The sequence below is a fragment of the Diabrotica undecimpunctata genome, chromosome 1 (genome assembly GCF_040954645.1).
Source record: "Diabrotica undecimpunctata isolate CICGRU chromosome 1, icDiaUnde3, whole genome shotgun sequence".
In the NCBI taxonomy this organism is placed as follows: Eukaryota; Metazoa; Arthropoda; class Insecta; order Coleoptera; family Chrysomelidae; genus Diabrotica; species Diabrotica undecimpunctata.
In genome coordinates, this window is record NC_092803.1 from 38,079,988 (window position 1) to 38,099,403 (window position 19,416).

At 31.1% G+C, this 19,416-nt stretch overlaps 1 long non-coding RNA gene across 1 annotated transcript; it reads right to left on the reverse strand.

Annotated features, from left to right (window-relative positions):
* Positions 1 to 3,284: 3,284 nt before the first annotated feature.
* Positions 3,285 to 16,725, reverse strand: LOC140438640 (uncharacterized). The gene is made up of 2 exons (XR_011950565.1): positions 16,594 to 16,725; positions 3,285 to 3,668 (listed from the first exon to the last, which is right to left on the reverse strand). It is a non-coding gene; the product is annotated as an uncharacterized lncRNA (long non-coding RNA).
* Positions 16,726 to 19,416: the final 2,691 nt, after the last annotated feature.

Consider the following 19,416-nt stretch of genomic DNA (forward strand, 5'->3'; position numbering starts at 1 on the left):
TAGTGTGGTTTAAAAGGTAATTAGGAGTTCTTGCTATTATATTAATGGAAATAATATTAAACCTGTCTTGATAGTATGCAACATGTTTTGTATACAGGTGTATTATGGTGTGTATATGTAAAAGTAAATCTTTATTTTATTTTTGATGTTTTGTCAGTAAGTAACAATAAATGTTGCTCAATTTATCTATGTCTGACTTTTTATTTATACAAGACGTATTAGATTTTATGAAACATATTTCCAAGAAAACACGTTTTGTATGGTTTTTTTCCTTTGCCAAAATACAGGAATCATCGAAATTAAATTCATGTTTTAGAGTTAATGCATGTTCTGTGAGCGCGCATGCGTTTATCTTTTTGGTTTTTATGTCGCTGCGATGTGATATTACTCTATTGTGAAAATTACGAGATGATTCTCCGATATACACGTTTTCACAATTGGCACACGGTATAGAATAAACAACATTCGACGACTCCTGTATTGTGAAAGGATCCTTTGTCTTTGTGTACAACTTCGATACCGTTTTCACATTCTTAGTTGCAATTTTTAAGCCACTAACATTTTTGAAAATGTTCAATAGCTTAGGTGTGAGAACTGGAATATAGGGTAGGCAACCATACGTTATTTTAGATTGTGGTAGCTCTGATGTGTTCTGTGTCAATGTCTGTGTCAGTTGTCGGACCTCACTCATCTCATTATTATGAAAATTTAGGTTATCAGAAATTTGCACAGGAAAAGGAGAACCGAAAATGAGTTTATTCAATAGCCCTGTAGGATAGGAGTTCTCTTGTAGTATAGATCTAAACTTTTTTAGTCCCTTATCCCTGAACTCGATGTGTGATAAGTTGATAACCCTAGTTTTAAGGGCCAAAACCAAATTTGTTTTCATCTTAGATGGATGTTGAGAATAAAAGTTTATGAAACGGTTACTAAAACAAGGTTTACGATACCACTCCGTCCTTAGCATGCCATCACTGCCACGATGTATAAGCATGTCTAAAAACGGAATCATATTGTCAGCTTCTCTCTCAACCGTAAATTTTAAGTGTTCACACTGGGCGTTAAAAGTGTTTAGAACATCAGTTACTTTGTTTTCAGGGACCGATAAGATCAAATCATCAACATATCGTTTGATAAAAGGTAAGTGAAAAGGTATCTTTTCCTTACATGTTCTTATAAGTTCATCCAATACAAAGTTACATAGTATGGGGGATATTTTGCTGCCCATTGGAGTGCCAAAAATTTTTTAAAAAAATTACCATTAAACAAAAAGATGTTAGAGTCAAAAATGAATGTTAAAATTCTTATAAAATCATCTAAACTGATCTTGGTATGCAGAGAGATGCTGTTCCAGTTATTTTTGATGCTGTTGAGAATAGCATCTAGTGGTAGGTTTGTAAATAGTGACACAACATCTAAACTAATTAGTATATAATTATTCGGAACTTTAACATTATTAATGAAGTTACTAAATGTGAAAGAATCTCTAATATAGAATTCATTGGATTCGTTGTAGGAAATTGTGAGGATATCTGTAAGGTGTTTAGCAAGTTTACTATTAGGAGCATCAATGGAAGAGACAATAGGCCTCATTGAAAGAGTGGGTTTGTGAACTTTAGGAAGTGTATAAAACCTGGGTGTAACTGCATTGTAAATTTTCAAAGATTTTGCAACTTCTGTTGTTATGGATTTGGAAGAAGCTAAACCCGAAACCAGCTTATTCGCCTTTTGTTGGAGGGTGCACACTGGACTGTTTTTGAGTTTAATGTAACTTTTTGTGTCATTTAGTAAACTATTGCTTTTTTCAATGTAATCATTCTTATACATTGCCACTGTTACATTTCCCTTGTCACTTCTAACAATGTAAATTTCTGGATGTGATTTTAAAAATTGTTTGCACTCATTGTATATTGTGTTCAAAAAGTTTCCTTCTTTACTTGTTTTGTGTAGAAAATTAGTGATAACATTAGTGCTTTGAGATCTCAAGATGTCCTTCTCTTGGGGTTCTAGACCAGAAATGAGAAACTCAATATCTAAGAGAAGAGAAGACATTTTAAAATCTCTAGCACTAGGGAATAGGCAAAATTTTGGACCCAAAGACAAAAGTGTTTTGACATTATAAGAAAAAGTGATGTTAGTTAGATTTTTAAACCATTTTTCTTGGAATGTTATTTTTGAAAATTGATCTACTTTTATTTTGTTAAATTTTTTTGATATTGTTAATTCTAATTTGGAAAAAAACTTTATTATATTTGATTTTTTGTCTTCTATAGAATTCTTGTAGTAAAGGAGCAGGTAAATGCTGCTCTAATATATTTTTTAATTGATGTACTTTCTTTTCTATGTAAGTAATATCATTTATTGTTACTGAAATTTCCGAGTTTAAGATTTTAGTTTTTAAAAATTTAAGTATTTCTTATATATATATATATATATATATATATATATATATATATATATATTAATGTACAATAAAATATGATTGGTTAATATCTTGCAGTCCCACTCATTTTTCATATTTGCTTTAAAGAAAAGACGTTCTTACACCTGAGAGACTGAGCTAAATGAGGCCTAACAATTGGCTCCCAAAAAAAGTTGTGAGTTTTATTTTAACATTTTAATTATTCTGACTTTAATAGTTTTGGCAGACGATGGTCTACCGAACTCTTTAATTCCTTTTAGAGTTACTGCCCAAATTTCTCAATATTTGTTAGTTTTCGTCCAAGACGTCGATATATTCAAAACATCGAACCCGTATTCAATCGCCTGCTAGTCGTAAATCCGCACTTGCTGCCCCGAGATGTAAGTCTGCAACTGTTGGTCTGTGATGCCAATTTGTACCTTCACTATTTTGTATCTTTGTTTTGAATCACACCGGATTACATCAAAAACATACAACAATATAAAATTTTAATTACATATCTATTAAACAAGAAATTATGCATGTTTTCGATTTGTCCACGAATTTTAATTTATTAAAAAATAAATTGCATAATTAAAAATAAATATCGAAGACCATCATGCAGCTTTGGACCCGTACCTTGCCGACCACTGTCCTAGGGCTTCCTTGGCACTGTTCCTTAACGTTTTTTTTTAATTTTTTTTAGGATGCTTCCACATTATGTATACAAATAGTTACAAGTAATTGTATAATAATAAAATCAATTTGCATTTGAGAGATTTCCACTGACCACAATTATAAACTAACTAAACGTATTGGTTATTAAAAAAACTATTGTTATACTACAAGAATATCTAATATAGGAATGTAATAAAAAACTATAGTTTAAACAATACTTTATCAATACAATTTTAAGTACATAGATACCACTACAGCTTAATCAATATTAAGATGATAAATGTCTCAACTCTCTGTCCTATCTCCTCTTGTACTAGTCCTAATAGTATTGGTATCTCCCATATAATGGATATCTTTGGTATCTTCTACCTAATCTGCCATATAACGGATATGTGTTTATTGCTGTTTGGTATCTCTGTGGATAAAAACGTGACCTGAGAACCGGCAATGGGTCGTCATTAGAATCAAATAAATTTAAATCATCATTCAAACGAGAAGGATTTGGTTCGTCATTTGCATCATCAGCATCAAGTAGGTTTCTCGTATTTGCCTGGCCATATACCAAAAATGTTGCCACTTCTAGGAACACCTAAATAATAAGTTAAAAAAAATGTAAAACGTTTTAAATTAAAAATATTTTAATACAAACTATAACATATAATCACTATACACAATATGTAAAAAACCATTGAGTAATTATCAAAAGGTTTTTTATAACGATCTTTTCTATATTTATGTTAATGTCATAATCGTTCAGGTCTGCCTTTATACAAGTTGGTTTTAAAAGTGTCGCGAATAGCTGTGAAGAGATAATGTCTACTTGCCGTACTCCTTGCTGTATACATAACTTATTTGTTTATTGTTTAGATAATATTACGCTTACCATGACATTTTAGAAAAAATGTTATGTTTGTGTTAAATAGTCACACTGAAGCATTAAACAAGGACAGAAAGACTCTCATGAGTGCAATGAGCCACACATGCTACAAATAAAGCAATTTTAAGAACCTTAAGTCGCAAACGAGAACTTCTCAATATAGTTAAGAAAAGAAAAAAATCCTACCTTGACCATAACATTAGGGAAAGCAAATACTATATTCTTAAAATAATCTTTTACAGATAGCTATAGCCAAGAGCAATAAGGCATAGGAAGAAAGCAACATTTTTGGCTAAGAAACATAAGGGATTCGTACAGTAATAGAGACGTAACCACAATATTTTGAAGAGCCAAAAACGGCATTCTACAAATGGTTTTGTAATGTAAGGAAACAAAGAATCTTAAATCTCACAAATTTATATTAAAATTGTTCTGCATGCGTTCGATTTGAATTTAGGTCAATGTCGAACGTGATAACAAAAGAATAATTAATAACAAGCAAAACTTATTATCGTATATACTTAAATATCTTTTTCTTATCTTTGGAGTCAATGTTAAGCTTAAGCCAAGCTGGGCTGGTATAGTAGAATTCCAGCGTCACAGTTTGAAAACTAAAGATAAACACCAACGTATGGCTAAGCACGTGATATACGAAGAAGAAAATGGTAGTGTCACTATTGTCATAGTTTATTCTGCATTTTTTTAATGCTATTAGCATTTTTGACTGAATAATGTTATCAAATGCTTTCTCGAAGTGCATGAAATTAGCACCAATGGTTTCTTGTATTTTGCAGACATCAATATCAGTTTTCAGTATCTAGTAAATGTTGTTAGTAGTGTATCTCGATCTAAACCCAACTTGATTTCTAAACTGATAGAAGTTTAACTTAGCCTCCAGTCTGTGTTTGATAATTTTGTGAAAAAATTATATCTTTGTGATAGCAAATTGATAGGATGGTAGGTAATTTCTTGTTTAATAAAGTAATGAATATATTGTTCCATTAAGAGGTGGTTTTTTCAAGGTAAATGTATTGAGTGAACAGATTGGCCAAAGCCTACTTTATTTTATGTCTACTCAGTTTAATTGCCTTGACCACCATATCATCCATATGTTATTTTTATCCGCATAGAAGATGTCCTACAAAATATTATTTTGAGAAACATTTAACCCTTAATAACACAAACGTTAACATATTTCCCACTTTACTTCGCCGCCAAATCTCGATTATCGTTGGAATGTTTGATTTTGTGATAATAAGTATTCGTTTCATGAATAAATAGACCTTTAAAGAAAGAAAATTTCTTGTCAGAAAAATATTCTGACAGTTATTTGACGGATCTGATTTTTATTTGACAATCGACAATTATATGTTGATTTTTTGTGATATTTCTTGCTGCTAAAAGTCGATTTTTATTATTATAAATTTGGTAAATTGGCTCCAAAAATGCTGATAAGTACAAAGTTATTGTATTTTTGATATGTATATTTTTTGAGCAAGCTAAACACATTGTAATTTGTCATACAAGTTTGTAAAAAGATTTTTGTTTTTAAGGTTGGTGGGAAAATTATTTCTCTTGTTCAATTCCATAAAAAAAACGTAAGAGTCATGCGTTAGAAATGTCAAAATTTCTGTTACAGTTTAGCATTATGGATTTAAGAAGGGAATTATCAGAACGTGAACTCCTTGCTGCCTTAGAAGAATATTGGTCTGATGTTGATCTCGACTCTCATGATGATAACATTTTTATACCATCCACATCTACTTATGTTCTCTACTACGTTATTGACATCAGAATTGGCCAATTGCTTATTAAAGCTGATGAAGTTGTTGAACAACTAAAAAAACATCTAAGAATGACCCGCAAGCAAATCAAAGTGTCTAGGTAGAACAGAGTTTAATGTCCACAAGGAATCTACGTTCCTGTATTTGGCTGTATACCATATATTAAAAAATGAATTAAAATCCTTTGTAAAAGGCATATATTTAAAAACCCAAACGGGCTGTGTTAGACAAAACGTTTTCAGAATCCATTATTCCATCATCGGTGTCTTAGAAAATATGTAAACACTAAATTAAAAAGAACATGAAGTTTAAATTTTGACCAAGGTTAATGTAAAGTGTGGTTAATACTTACTAGGAGTACATGAATGTAGCCACTAAATATATGGGTAAAAACCCGTTAACAAATAATTAGTTACATTTGTTTGACATTATATCTTATAAATTATTAAAATGTTAAAGTTACCGTTGGATTAGGTAACATGGCGACATATGACTCCACGTTGAAGTTGCAAGTCCTGAGACGGTGTGTCTACGAGGACTTTATGGAAGCAACTGATTGAAATGACAATGTTGACAAGTTAAAACGGAACAAGTAACAGAGTAGTCAATATAACTGTATGTGTCTATTTAAGACAAAAGCCAACGTTATTTAAATTTGTTAGAGTAAAAAATTGTTAAATAAATATAACAGTATCAACCATCAATGTTGTTATTTTAAAAAATTATGTATATGAGATGAAATGTGGAGAGAAGATTATGTGGTTATAGTTAGGCAACCAACTATAAATGTGTGTGGTAGTGTAGTGAAATAAAGATTTTAATATAAGGCCCTTTATGTTTCTTCAACATTTGGTACCTGGAAAATAGAAACTAGACACATGTAGAAGGTTGAGTTATTGAAATTTTGTTGATATAGGTGGAATATGAATGAATATATTTAAAATATGAAAGTGTTCTTGTGTGAATGAAATAAAACTTTTGTAGTATAATGGTCATGTGAAATTTAACTTATAACTCAATTATAGAAGGCTGTATGTCAAAAAACTTCATTTGGTACCTGGTAAATGTAAGACTAATTAAGTTATAAGTAAATGAAATTAAATATCTGATAGGCTGTTAACAGACTAAGTGGTGTGGAAGTTTTATTTTATTAACTATTATGTAAAATGAAAAATTTGATGGTTGGGACATGGTATTGTAGTATGTTAATAGAATAGTACTCAACTTATAACTTAAGAAAGGCTCTATCTGTCATAAGCAACACTAGGTACATGGGAAATATAAAAGGATAAGTTATAAGTTGAATGGGTTGCAGGTGTATAATTATCTGAAATGTGAAAATGGAATGGTTGTGGGTTGGCTCTGTTAAAATTAAGTAAAACAAAAATTATGGTGTCAGCTTTACTGGTAATTAAGTTGTGGGATTTGTTTTTAATTCTTAATGGATATGAAGGTCTTAAGGTGTTCGTTAAACTATTATATAAAATAAACATAATTTGATGGTTTGAGCATGGTTTTGTAGTATGTTGTATGTATAGTACTCAACTTATAACTTGAGAAAGGGCCTATCTGTCATAAAGCAACACTAGGTACATGAGAAACATAAAGAGATAAGTTATAAGTTGGATGATTTGCAGGTGTATATAAACCTTAATTATAAAAATGAAATGGTTTTTGGGTGGCTCTGTTGAAATTAAGTGAAAAAAGAAGAAAATTATAGTGTTTTTGAAAAAATGTGAGATACGGAAAGAATACAGAAGGCTGAGATCCCCAGAGAACTGCAACCAAACCCTAAGGGGATTGTGTGGAAGAGTGAAATGAGGACTGAGAGGTTTGTTTGAAAGAGATGAAGAATAGTCTAAGGTTTGGAGGTTCCGACAAGAAGCATGGACAACAATAGGTATAGTGGGTCGGACTAGAAGTTTGGGTTTAATAGAGAGAGACAAGGACTGATTAAGAGTGTGATGTGTTGACAGAAAAGTTTTTTTTGGAGTGGACTAAAGAAGATGAGTATTGGGCGAACGAATAGTGATAAATGTAGATGGACAATGGACCTCTGAAACAGTGTTCCAGAAATACAAAAATTTTAGTCAGTTTTACAGTCAAATGTTCCATTCACTCATAAAAGCCAACCAATATTTTATTTTGAGCATTTCTTTCTTTGTGATCTAATAGAACAAATTGTTGCTTAAACGAATTGATATGCTGTACAGAAAGACAGCAAAAATTACAAAAACACTAGCCAAGAAGAAATAAGGACATTGTTGGGTGTTTTTATGTTAATAGGACTGCGCCCTTTACCAGATAAAACATTTATATTGGTCAAGTGATCCTTTTTATAATACCCCTGTTATATCCAAAGATTTTATAATAAAAAGGTTCAAAAAATTATTAGAAATTTATTATATTAGTGGCCCTTATAATAGCAATAAAGTGGTTAGATACCAAAGAAGTCACAGTTATTACAACTGATAAATCAACCACGCGAAGTAGTCATGATAAAACGTACACAAAGAGATGGCACAAAGAAAGATATAATGTGCCCAACAGTTATTGCAGATTATACACGTAACATGGGAGATGCTGATTACTTTGACCATTTACGGCATATCTCATAAGTATGAAGTCTAGAAAATCGTGGATAAGATTGTTCTTCTTGAGAAGAACAAGAATTAATGATCAAATCTCAAGAATTAATGATCAAAAAAATACTTTTCACAAGGATTTTGGGCTTCACCTTGGAAGAGCTTTTATGGGTGACTTTACAGAAAAGACATCTCGACCTGTAATATTTAAAAATAAAAAACCGCGAAACTTTAATGTTGCAGACGAACTTCGGCTGAGAAATGAAGGACCAAATTTACACCAATTTATGCATTTTGTATTTTTTTATTAAATAAATTGTTTCACAAACTGTACAAGGGTAATTAATTTCAAACCTAACAAACATTTTTTAAAGAACAACGGGAAAATAGTTCCCACTACTGTTTTTTTTGTTACTTTACCAAATTATTTTTTTTTTCATCAAAAATACGTTTTATTTACCTCCTTTAAATACCAGAAGTATATAAGTAAACAAACGAGTTAAACTGCTTCGTTTTTTAAAATAATGTAAAATTTTTAAAACCATTAATACCAAAAATGCAAATGAAAATGAATTTCAAATTCTCATATATATAATTGAAAATCCACAAATAAGTACTCGCGAATTGAGACATATTACAGAGTTAAATGGAACAACAGTTTAAAGAATTATAAAAAAAATCAAATTTTACCCATTTAAAATCTAGTTGCGTCAGCCATTAAACGAACATAATTTTCAAAGAAGAGTAAATATTTGCATGTGGAGGGGAAGAAATGTTAAGTTAAAATGTAAATATATTGGAAAATATTTTATTTTCTGACGAATAAACATAATATCATCGCGATGACTTCGTTAACAGACATAATTATCAGTATTACTCCGAGAAAAATCTTTACCTATTTTGAGGTGTATCCCAGAACAGGTGGTCGTTGAATGTTTGGGGAGGCATTGTTGGATCATATTTTATCTGGCCTTATTGCTTTGACCGAACAGTTACTTGCAATGAATATCATATCAATATGACGAAGTATCACAGCATCGTACAATAAATATTGGACGTGTGCTAAATAATAACTACAGTGACAGTTGGATCAGATACAGTACTGTGGAATGGCCCACAAAATATCCAGAGCTAACTCCACTCGACTATTTTTTGGGTGTATATCAAGAATATGGTATACAACGACGAAGCCACAACGCGAGATAATATGAAAATTTGTATACAAAATGACTTTGCCATATAATTCAACGACTGTGTCTTTGAAAAAAATTTGAACATTTATTAACATAGTAATTAATGCACTATTATATGAAAAAAATCACAACTTTGTATTATTTCTTTGTTCCGACTCACCTTGCACAATCGAAAATGATTTTAAATTATAGTCAACTTTACTAAACATTTTTGTTTAATATTTTTTTATATACATTATAGTTTAGCTCTTTAGCCATTTAGCCTGTACACAATTTATATCGGATTATATAGAAATAGCTCATTTACACTTACGCAAATACTAAACAGGTGGCGTCGATAATAATTATTTATTTATTTATATATTTAAAAAATATATAAATAATATTTCACGAATATTTCACGAATCTGACAGAAATACAATTTTATCTATAATTACTTTTATAAATGAATAGCATAATAAATAACTGATTTAATTTTTTTTAGTGCTTTTAAATTTATTTTGCAAAGATTTTTTTATTTTGTAGTAATAGGTAAATATTAATATTATGTTTTAAAATGTTTATTTAATTTGCCATATTCATTTACATTTTATTTTATAATATTTTATGTAAAATAGTTGTTTTTTATAAGTCGTAATAATTTCAATATTGTAAAAAAGTTAAAACTTGTATAAAATAATTTATATATGATTAGAATAATGTTTAGTAAAAGTAAATGCACTGCACAAACAAAATTTAAAAATAAATATAATTTTTTACATATAATCCAATAATTAAATCAAGAATTTTTCTGCGCACCTGGTCAATAAATCTAGTTCCAAGAAATCGAATTTAATAGTACTAATCATTGACGTTGTTAAAAGTAATTGACAGTTAAAATTTTTAGGCCTATAAAAGTGCGAAGCGGATATGAGTAATAGGCAGTTTGGCTTTCGTAACGGCTTCGGAACAGTGGAAGCTCTGTATAATTTCACGACTCTTGCCCAAAAATGTCGAGACCAACAAAAAGATCTTTTCGTTGCGTTTATAGACTATGAGAAAGCTTTTGACAAAGTTAAACATAACATTCTCATGGAATGACTAAGGAGAAAAGGACTAGAAAAAAATTACATTAACGTAGTGAGAAATCTCTATGGAACCAACAGGCTGTTGGTCTGATTTGATCATTAGATCAAGATCATTAAGGGATCAAGATGATTGGTGAAAATATAAATAACATCCGTTATGCTGACGATGCAGTCATTATCGCTGAAAGTGAGGCAGACCTGCAGACGTTACTAAACACCATTTGTGATACTGGGGAATAATTTGGTTTAACAATAAACATAAAAAAACAAAGACCAGGGATATCACTAAGATGGGCAAAGTCATTACAAGTTGTAACATTTTTTTAATTAATATATTAAATTAATTTTAATTCCTTTTACCCATGTGGATGATACGCTGATGGTCGTGTTTACGATCAGAAATTTTTATTGGAAAACTACCGGAATATGACTGAAGAATCTACCTAAGTATTTATTTAAAGACGCCGGTCTGGCGAATCCTTAGCTAATCCTCTTTTTCATAAAAGCGGTAATTGTCGTCGAACGCCCGTTGTAATGTTTTTCGGGAAAAACCTAATCTAGGAGATTTGATGTTTCATCACGTTTGTAGGTAGAAGTATACCGTTATGTTCAATGTTAATTAGAACTTTTTACCTTCTCAGAAATACATACAGCTGGCCTATCATTTTTGGGAGGAAGATACCCTCACCTTTTCTTGGGTAGCTTGGTAAAATTTTAGAGGAACCAAGTCACTTATCGGTGGGCATTCGTCGAGTTAAGACGCCTAACTCACATTATCGTATCTGCTACCTTGCCGTCTCTGTGCATTTTCTTTATAAGTGGGTATACACTTGCTTATTAGACTCTTTTTTATCTTACACTATATTAGATTAAGTATAGTTGTAAAGCACCTTTAAGGGTAATTAAATTCAGTGTTTAATACAAGTACAGTATTAACTTCAGTGAATTAAAGCAGCAGTCTTCAGGAATTACTGTAAGTTGACATAATTTTAATATCTCCACCTATCTGGGCAAGTAACATGGTATAGCATCATATCATCTTCCATTATCTAGACGTATCCAACGATCATACATGTCATCAAATGTAGTTGAGAGTAGCTACTGAATTTTGCAGTCAATTAAAGAACATTCTATACTTTTTTTTGTTACGAACCAAATAATCGACTTAACCAAGTGCGGTTTGGTTAAATTTTTATGTTTTCACTTCAGTAACTTTTTTGTATTTTTGTAAATTTAGATTTTATTAATTTTTGTTATCTTTGGTTTTTGTTATAATTTTTTATTCATTTTTTTTGCTGTAATATCTCGAGATACGCCAAAACTTTATTTGTGCATGCTTGTGTTATAGTTATATCTTTGTAAAGATATTTTCTAATTATATTTCTGCCTATTTTTATATGTATACCACCATTTTATAGTTGTTGGTGTATTTTTATTACTTGTGTTGCATTCAGCAGCGTCATAATTTTGTTGTTGTTTAATATATTGTTATTGTTTCATGTATGTATTTTATTTGTCGACTCCTAACAAAGTTCCCTGATATATTTGCTTTTTACCTTTAAATATAACTATACCTTTGACCAGTAGAAAGATCAGGCTTATTAAGTTTCGTAGGTAAGTAAGTGTAATAACTTATATATTTATTTTTTGTTTATGTAGAGTGTTGACCAAATTTATTCAATAACTAACTGTTGATATCTTTTCTTGGGTTTGGTCTCTGAACCTAAATATCTTTCCTTATCTCTTTTCTTTTCTAAGGTTTCTTAATTTTCTCCTTAAACCCCAAAAAATTAAGTGGCGGCCTGTTCCCTGTCTTATCTTATCTTTGGTAATTTTACCCATTTATCTTTTTGTTTATTTCTGTATCTTTTCCAATATCTCCTATCGTATCTTTACTTATTTCGTCCGTTGGACCCATTCCTGGTTCCAAAAGCTAGTTTCGAACCCACGACTCGCTCTCCACCAACCATCTGGCAGCCGTCCGCAGTGTCTCCATTGGTGACCTTTCTAGCACCATCCAAAAAAGGTTTCCGAGGTTACAAAGTATCCACATAAAAAATAAAGATATTGACAAGTGAACAAAATGAAATACTTAGGAGTCTGGATTACGGAAGATCTAAATCCGAAATCAAAAATCCGCTCAAGAATAGATCAATACAGAGCAATCAGCCTTTTTGAAGATAACGAAATTTCTGAGTAACAAAAGACTCAATCTGCAAATCCGATATCGGATGGTAAAATGATATTTTCTATTCTTCTTTATGGTGTCGAAGCCTGGACTGTTAATGTTGACTTATTGAGAAAACTGCAAGCTTTTGAGATGTGACTTTTCAGGAGCATTTTGGAGATACCATGGACCGATAATATGTCGAACGAAATGGTGTTGCACAGAATGGAAAGATACATAGAACTTTTGACCACCATTAAAAGGTGAAACACAACATATTTGCAGCATAGTTGTTGCAGCAGATTATGAAGGGTAAAATCGAAGGAAAAAGGAGTCCTGGTAGACGACAAATATCCTGGCTGAAAAACATTCGCGACTGGACCGGGTTAAATACACAGACGCTCTTAAGAAAAGCAGAAGATAGAGACGAATTTGCAATGGTTATTGCCAACCCTCATTAGTGGAGACGGCACTAGAAGAAGAAGAAAGCCTATAAAATCATCTAAAAAATTTAATACCTCAAAATATTAGAAAACCGCATGGAATTTTCCATTTGGTACTCCAATGCTTGGATAGACGTGTTAAAAGAAAAAATGGCTATTGGAAAATATATTGGAACAACTACATTTAACTCAATTTTTTTTGTCCAGTAGTAATATTTCTAATAATATCATAGAAGGCCTAAAACAGTTTTCTTTACACAGGACTTAGAAATATTGAATTTTTGGGCCGCAAATGCTATATTATGGCATAAGAGATTGTCGCAACATTTTTGCGCATTATTTTGCGTACATTAAAGATAATTCACTGGAATATCACATTGATATCTGTGGCTTGATTTTAACGTTGAAAAACGAATATTATCCCGCTAATTGGCAATTACTTATGGATTCATTTCGCTCAAATTCGTTTCCGATGGCATTCAATACGAATGCGATATATACATTACTAAAAAAATCATCGAGTTTTTATAGTATAATGACCATCGGTGCAAAATTTGTACCGGCTTAAAAGCGGTAGCTTTCTTAAGAGGGGTGCAAACGCTCTATATGAAAAATATATTTTTTATACTATGTAAAACAAATTTTTAATAAGAACAATAAGAATTTATTGCAAAATAGAACATAAACAATGATGTTGATGAAATCATTTAATTACTAAATGACATAATTTAAGAAAGTGATATCTTTGCACATTGGTAAAACAATATACATACAGCGACGTACACCAGTAGCATGGTGGTCTAAATAATACAAAGAGGTAATAAAAAACAGTAAATCTGGCAGACTCTTCACACTTATCATCTGAAACTATACTATTCTTAATAATGAAAATCCTTTTTCATTTCAATTAAAATCTAGTTTCAAGAACTTAAAAAACATTTATATCCAATATGGATTAATTCAATGTCACACCTCTTTTAAAAGAAAAAAAATTACGATATTTTATATCTTCTTTCTTTTTTTTTATGTAGACATGACTCTATTTGTTTTTTAATGTTTCTATAGTAAGCTGTCGTTCCATCATTTTCGTGGTGTTGCTACTAATCGTCTTTCTATTGGGGAACAGCCATCTTCACTACTCTATATGATCGTTCCATTCTACTTTTCTATTTCTTGTCCAGTCCTTGATGTACTGCACTTTACATCCACGTAGTATAATAGATCTGTGCTTCTGGCTCTATTCCATAGTGTTTTACCATCAAATTCTTAGACGTTTTCATCTCTGCTGTTTCCAACATCATTTTTGTCTTGTCTGTGTCAGGTTGTGTTTCTACAGCGTATGTTATTATGATGTCTGATGACTGTTTTGTTGCTCGGATATTTTTATTTCTTTATACCGTTTCATTTAGACAACTTGAGACTCTGTTTGCTCTATTTAATATCGATCTTCCACTTCTGTTTCGAGCTTTCCGTAGCTAGATAATGTAATGCCTAGATCACTTGTTCTAATATTTGAACTTCCAGCTGCAATTTACATCTTAGTAAATATGTTGTTATAACCATACATTTTGTCTTTTTGGGAAAAATTAGATCTTTTCTACTTTACCTCTCATTATGTTGTTTTGGTAGATATTTTCAATCAGTTTGATTATTCCTAGAGGTATCTCTTTTGCGTACAATAACTGAATTTTGAATGAACGTCAATAAACGTCATTTAATTTGACCGGGCCAAATTCTTCCTTAAGGCTTACTAAACATAGATATCCGGTTTGTTGCATTCCAATGATTTCTCTTGCACTTGACTTATTATAAATATAGCGTCGGTGCATGATCTTCTCGACCTAAAACCTTGTTGTTCTTCTGCTTATAATTTTATTCAGTTTATTTGCTATCACTTTGGTTCTTAGTTTTATAGTTTTGTTTAAACCATTATTTCCTCTGCAATTATCCGGATCCAATTTGTCGCCCTTTTTGAAGAGGGGTATTAGGATGATTGATCTACATTCTTAAAGAATTTTATTTTATTCTATTAGTTTTTAGATTAGTTTTGATAGTTGTTTGGTCAGATCTGATTTTATGTACTTTAAGAGTTCGTTCAGTATTCTGTACTCTCTTGGTAATTTTCTATTTTTTAATTTCCTTAATGCCTTACATACCTACTTCTCTTGCCTGTTCTGTTTGTTGTGTTCTGTACTGTAAAATGGCTTTCTTCTTCATGTTTTGTCTTGACTTCCTCTCTAAACTATGGGGTATATTATATTTACAATTATATATATATATATATATATATATATATATATATTGTTATGATTCTAAAATAGATCAAGAATAAAATAAATTTTTGTATGCAAAATACCATGAGATCATAAATATTTAAGACCCTGTATAAGTTAAGAATTTGTAAATATAATGATTTATAATTACGAAGTGTTTTCGGAGAACAGTGGACTTCAATAGTGAATATTTTCTAAGAACAATTTGTATAGGAAAAACATTTCGGGGTTATTTAAAGAGTATTAAATATTGTTTAAAATCTAAAAAAAATTGCTTTCTTTTGACGGCTGTAGAAACTAAACTAATTGTTTTTAAAACTTAAAATTTTGACAGACGTCAAGTCATGAATGTCAAATGTCAACACCGAAACCAATTCGGTATCAAGTAGCGCCATCTATCAAAGGCTAGTTTAATATCAATTTATTCTCGTAATTATTGCAATACAGTCGAAAATACTTCCCTCAGTAACCAAAATTATATTGTTAAATATACTGCAATTTTATGAAAATTTTTGTAATATTCACAGATGCTTCAAAATCTAGCGATGGAGTCTTCCGATGATCTTTTTAAGTTTTATGATATTTATTTAACATTTCTTTCAACTAAGTATATATTCGATTACTTTAATTTAACGAGAATATCTTAAACATCCAATTGAACGAATGACAAACTTAGAACTTTACATATATCTGATCATGAAAACGGTAGAGCAATTGACTTCATATAAATGCATTCTCACGTGGGTATTCTTGGAAATGAAGATGGAGACTTAGTGCGCGTAGTGCAATATGGAAATAATATTTAAATGCAGACCAGAAAGAAGATCTTGGAACTCTAGCATAACGAATTTAAACATCAACGTCTAAACTAGACGTAGTTATAGGGACAACTATTTACAAAAATTTCTACTAAAAGAGTTAATCCATTACGATTAGGTCATACTAGACTTATACCTTTTATTAAAAGGAAACCCAGGTTTTTTTTATTTCTATCTGTAGAATTTTAATACAACAGTTATCTACAAAACACTACAAAAACTATTAAGACAATACACACGAATTTTTACAGTTGCTTTTTTTAAGATTTAAAATATAATAATTATTTCTTAGTTATGAGAACCTTACCAGCAATACAGCAAATATATAACACTTCATCTTTACTATAAGTTTTGGTCAGATATTATTTAGTTTTATAGTTTTCCGTATGCTTTTATACCCAAAATAATATTGTTTAAAATATATTGCTACTAAAATATATAATTTTAATTAAGTAATTAGTAAAAAATACAATTTTCGCCTACATGGGCCTTATTTTCGCCTACCGAAGGTAAAAATGTGTCTTTAAAATGTTGTCTTTTTACAGTAAATATTAATAAAATATTTAATTAATTATCCTCTGTAAATTATAATGACATATTTTAATTAGTTTTAAATAAGTCATTGTTAAATTTCACCTTAATGATTATAATTAATATAAAGAAGTACTCCCCCTCAAGAAATAAATTCCCAACTATCTACATTACTTAAAAAATATTTGACTTATTTGACATAATAATATGTCTTTAAACTGATTTAAACTCCATGATTCTTCGTTGGGTGATACAGATTTTAAACCCCTATACGTGCACGAGTTGTAAAACATGAACGCTTCCACAAGAAAATGAATTTCCTGTAGTTGGCTGTATACGATAAATTACAAAAATTTTATTTAAAAATACCTTTTAAAAAACATATTTATTTAAAAAGAACCCTTTTGGGCTACAACACAGAATGTTTTCGAAATGGGAATTTCATCATCATTGCTGTTTACAAGAATAAGTATTTCTACTTTACTGTCTACTATCTTCTCAGCGAACACCTAATCATCCAAAATCAAGTGGTAAAATTGACAGAAAAGTACATATATCTTAGTCGTGAAATCAGAATAGGCAAGGACAACCAGACCTACGAATTTCAACGACGAATAACACTTGCTTGGGCGGCGTATGGTTCACTAAGAGACATCTTTAAGAGCAACATCCCGATAGCTATGAAACGGAAGACATTTGACCAATGCGTTCTTCCTATTATGACATACGGAGCAGAAACTCTCACGCTCACAAAAACAACAGCACTAAAAATGCGAGTGGCACAAAGGCGCATGGAAAGATCAATTCTCGGCGTGACAAAAAAAGACAAAATAAGGAATCAAGACTTAAGGAAAAGAACAGGTATCTGAAATGGAATTGAGCAGGTCACATAGCGAGCCTGAAAGACACAAGATGGACCAGAAAACTAATTGACTGACGCCCAAGAGAAGACAAACGCAGCAGAGGACGACCATCAACACGCTGGATGGACGACATTGGACAAATAACCAAGAAATGGCAAAAAGAAGCACAGAACCGTGAAGAGTGGCGAAAAATAGGAGAGACCTATGTCCAGCAGTGGACAGAAGAAGTTGCATGATAATAATGATAATGTCTACTATCTATCTAGACTTAACTGTCTACCTAGAAAAAGACATCGAGAATTATTAGTTAGTTTGCGTGTGATCTTTATAAGTACGTGTTCAATCTGGATTTTGACTTTTCATTGTAAATTTTGTCCTTTCTGCTGTTATTTTGTCTTCTCTGATAATGACGATAACAAGTGAATGCAGTTTTCAACACCCCTTCAGCAAGAATTTTTAACCGAGTAAGAGGAATTCGCGGAAGCAATTTCGGGGATTTCTCCATTGACACCATAGTATGGAAGTTACTTGACAACAGCGCTAATAGATCAGGTTAGCAACTATATTATATTCGTAGCTTCTATTTATGTACAAGTATTCACTTAGATAATATTTTTATGAGTATACTGCATAGTAATGTATCTCGTTCCGTTCAGGAAGACGTGCCACCAAAATGTTCTAAAGAAAGCTGCTGAATCAACGCTTGATGCTTGAAAGAAGCATTATTGGAGAATCTGCAGTTTGTACATGGCGGCTGTTGATTGATGAATTCATACCTCGTAACATAAAATAATGTACAGTTGCTGAAGGCAACTCAAAGATGCAAATTAGCAAATTTTAATTAAAGAAATTAAAGTATTTATAGCCTAATTTTATCCTCCTGAGACCTGAGCTGATTCTTTTTGTTTTTTTTTTGATTAAATAGTAAAATTCGTATGATGTTGATTATAAAAACACATGTAAATTTTTCTAAATTTTTATTTTGTTGTTAAATATGAAAAAAATTATGACCATTCAAAAGGACATCAGGATCGCATCAATACAAAATTATTATAAATGAAACTGTTTAAAGCAATTGTTATTTCCCGTTAAACATAAAAATATGTCACATGATTCACAATAAACTTTTGTTTTACCCTTGCAACCTGGAAGCTTGCATCTAACAGAATTTTTTAACTCGGATGCCATTGCAGGAATGTGTTGTATCTTTCTTTTAGTAGAAGTTTGAAGTGATGGTCTAGGATTGGAACTGTTTTTAGTTACTAATGTTGAAGTGTTCCCAAAATCAGAATTTTCAGAAATGTTGTCTTTAAGGAGCAACTCGAAAAACAGCTATTTTAAATTCCAGGAACTTCATAACGGTTTTATTGGCATCACCAAGTTGCTTATGGTCATCTCTGTATAGAATCCAAGAATTGGCAATCGCAAGATCAAATAAGTGAAAAATGGTTTTGACTGTCCATTTTTTACTTCTAGCTCCCATTCTATAATAACTTATCATCCTGTCAATTAAATCTATTCCCCCCATGCATTCATTATACTTTTTAACAATGTTTGGTCTAGGTACCTCAATATATCGGGAGTCCTTTTTTGACCACCGCTTACATTCATCTGAAGGTTCTATTTGCAATGCAGTTGACGCTAGCATAACTAATTTCATATCATACAATTGGACTATGTTAATTTTTCCATCAGCTCTTACATCCTGCTCAGATGAACCACGACCCAATCGAGTC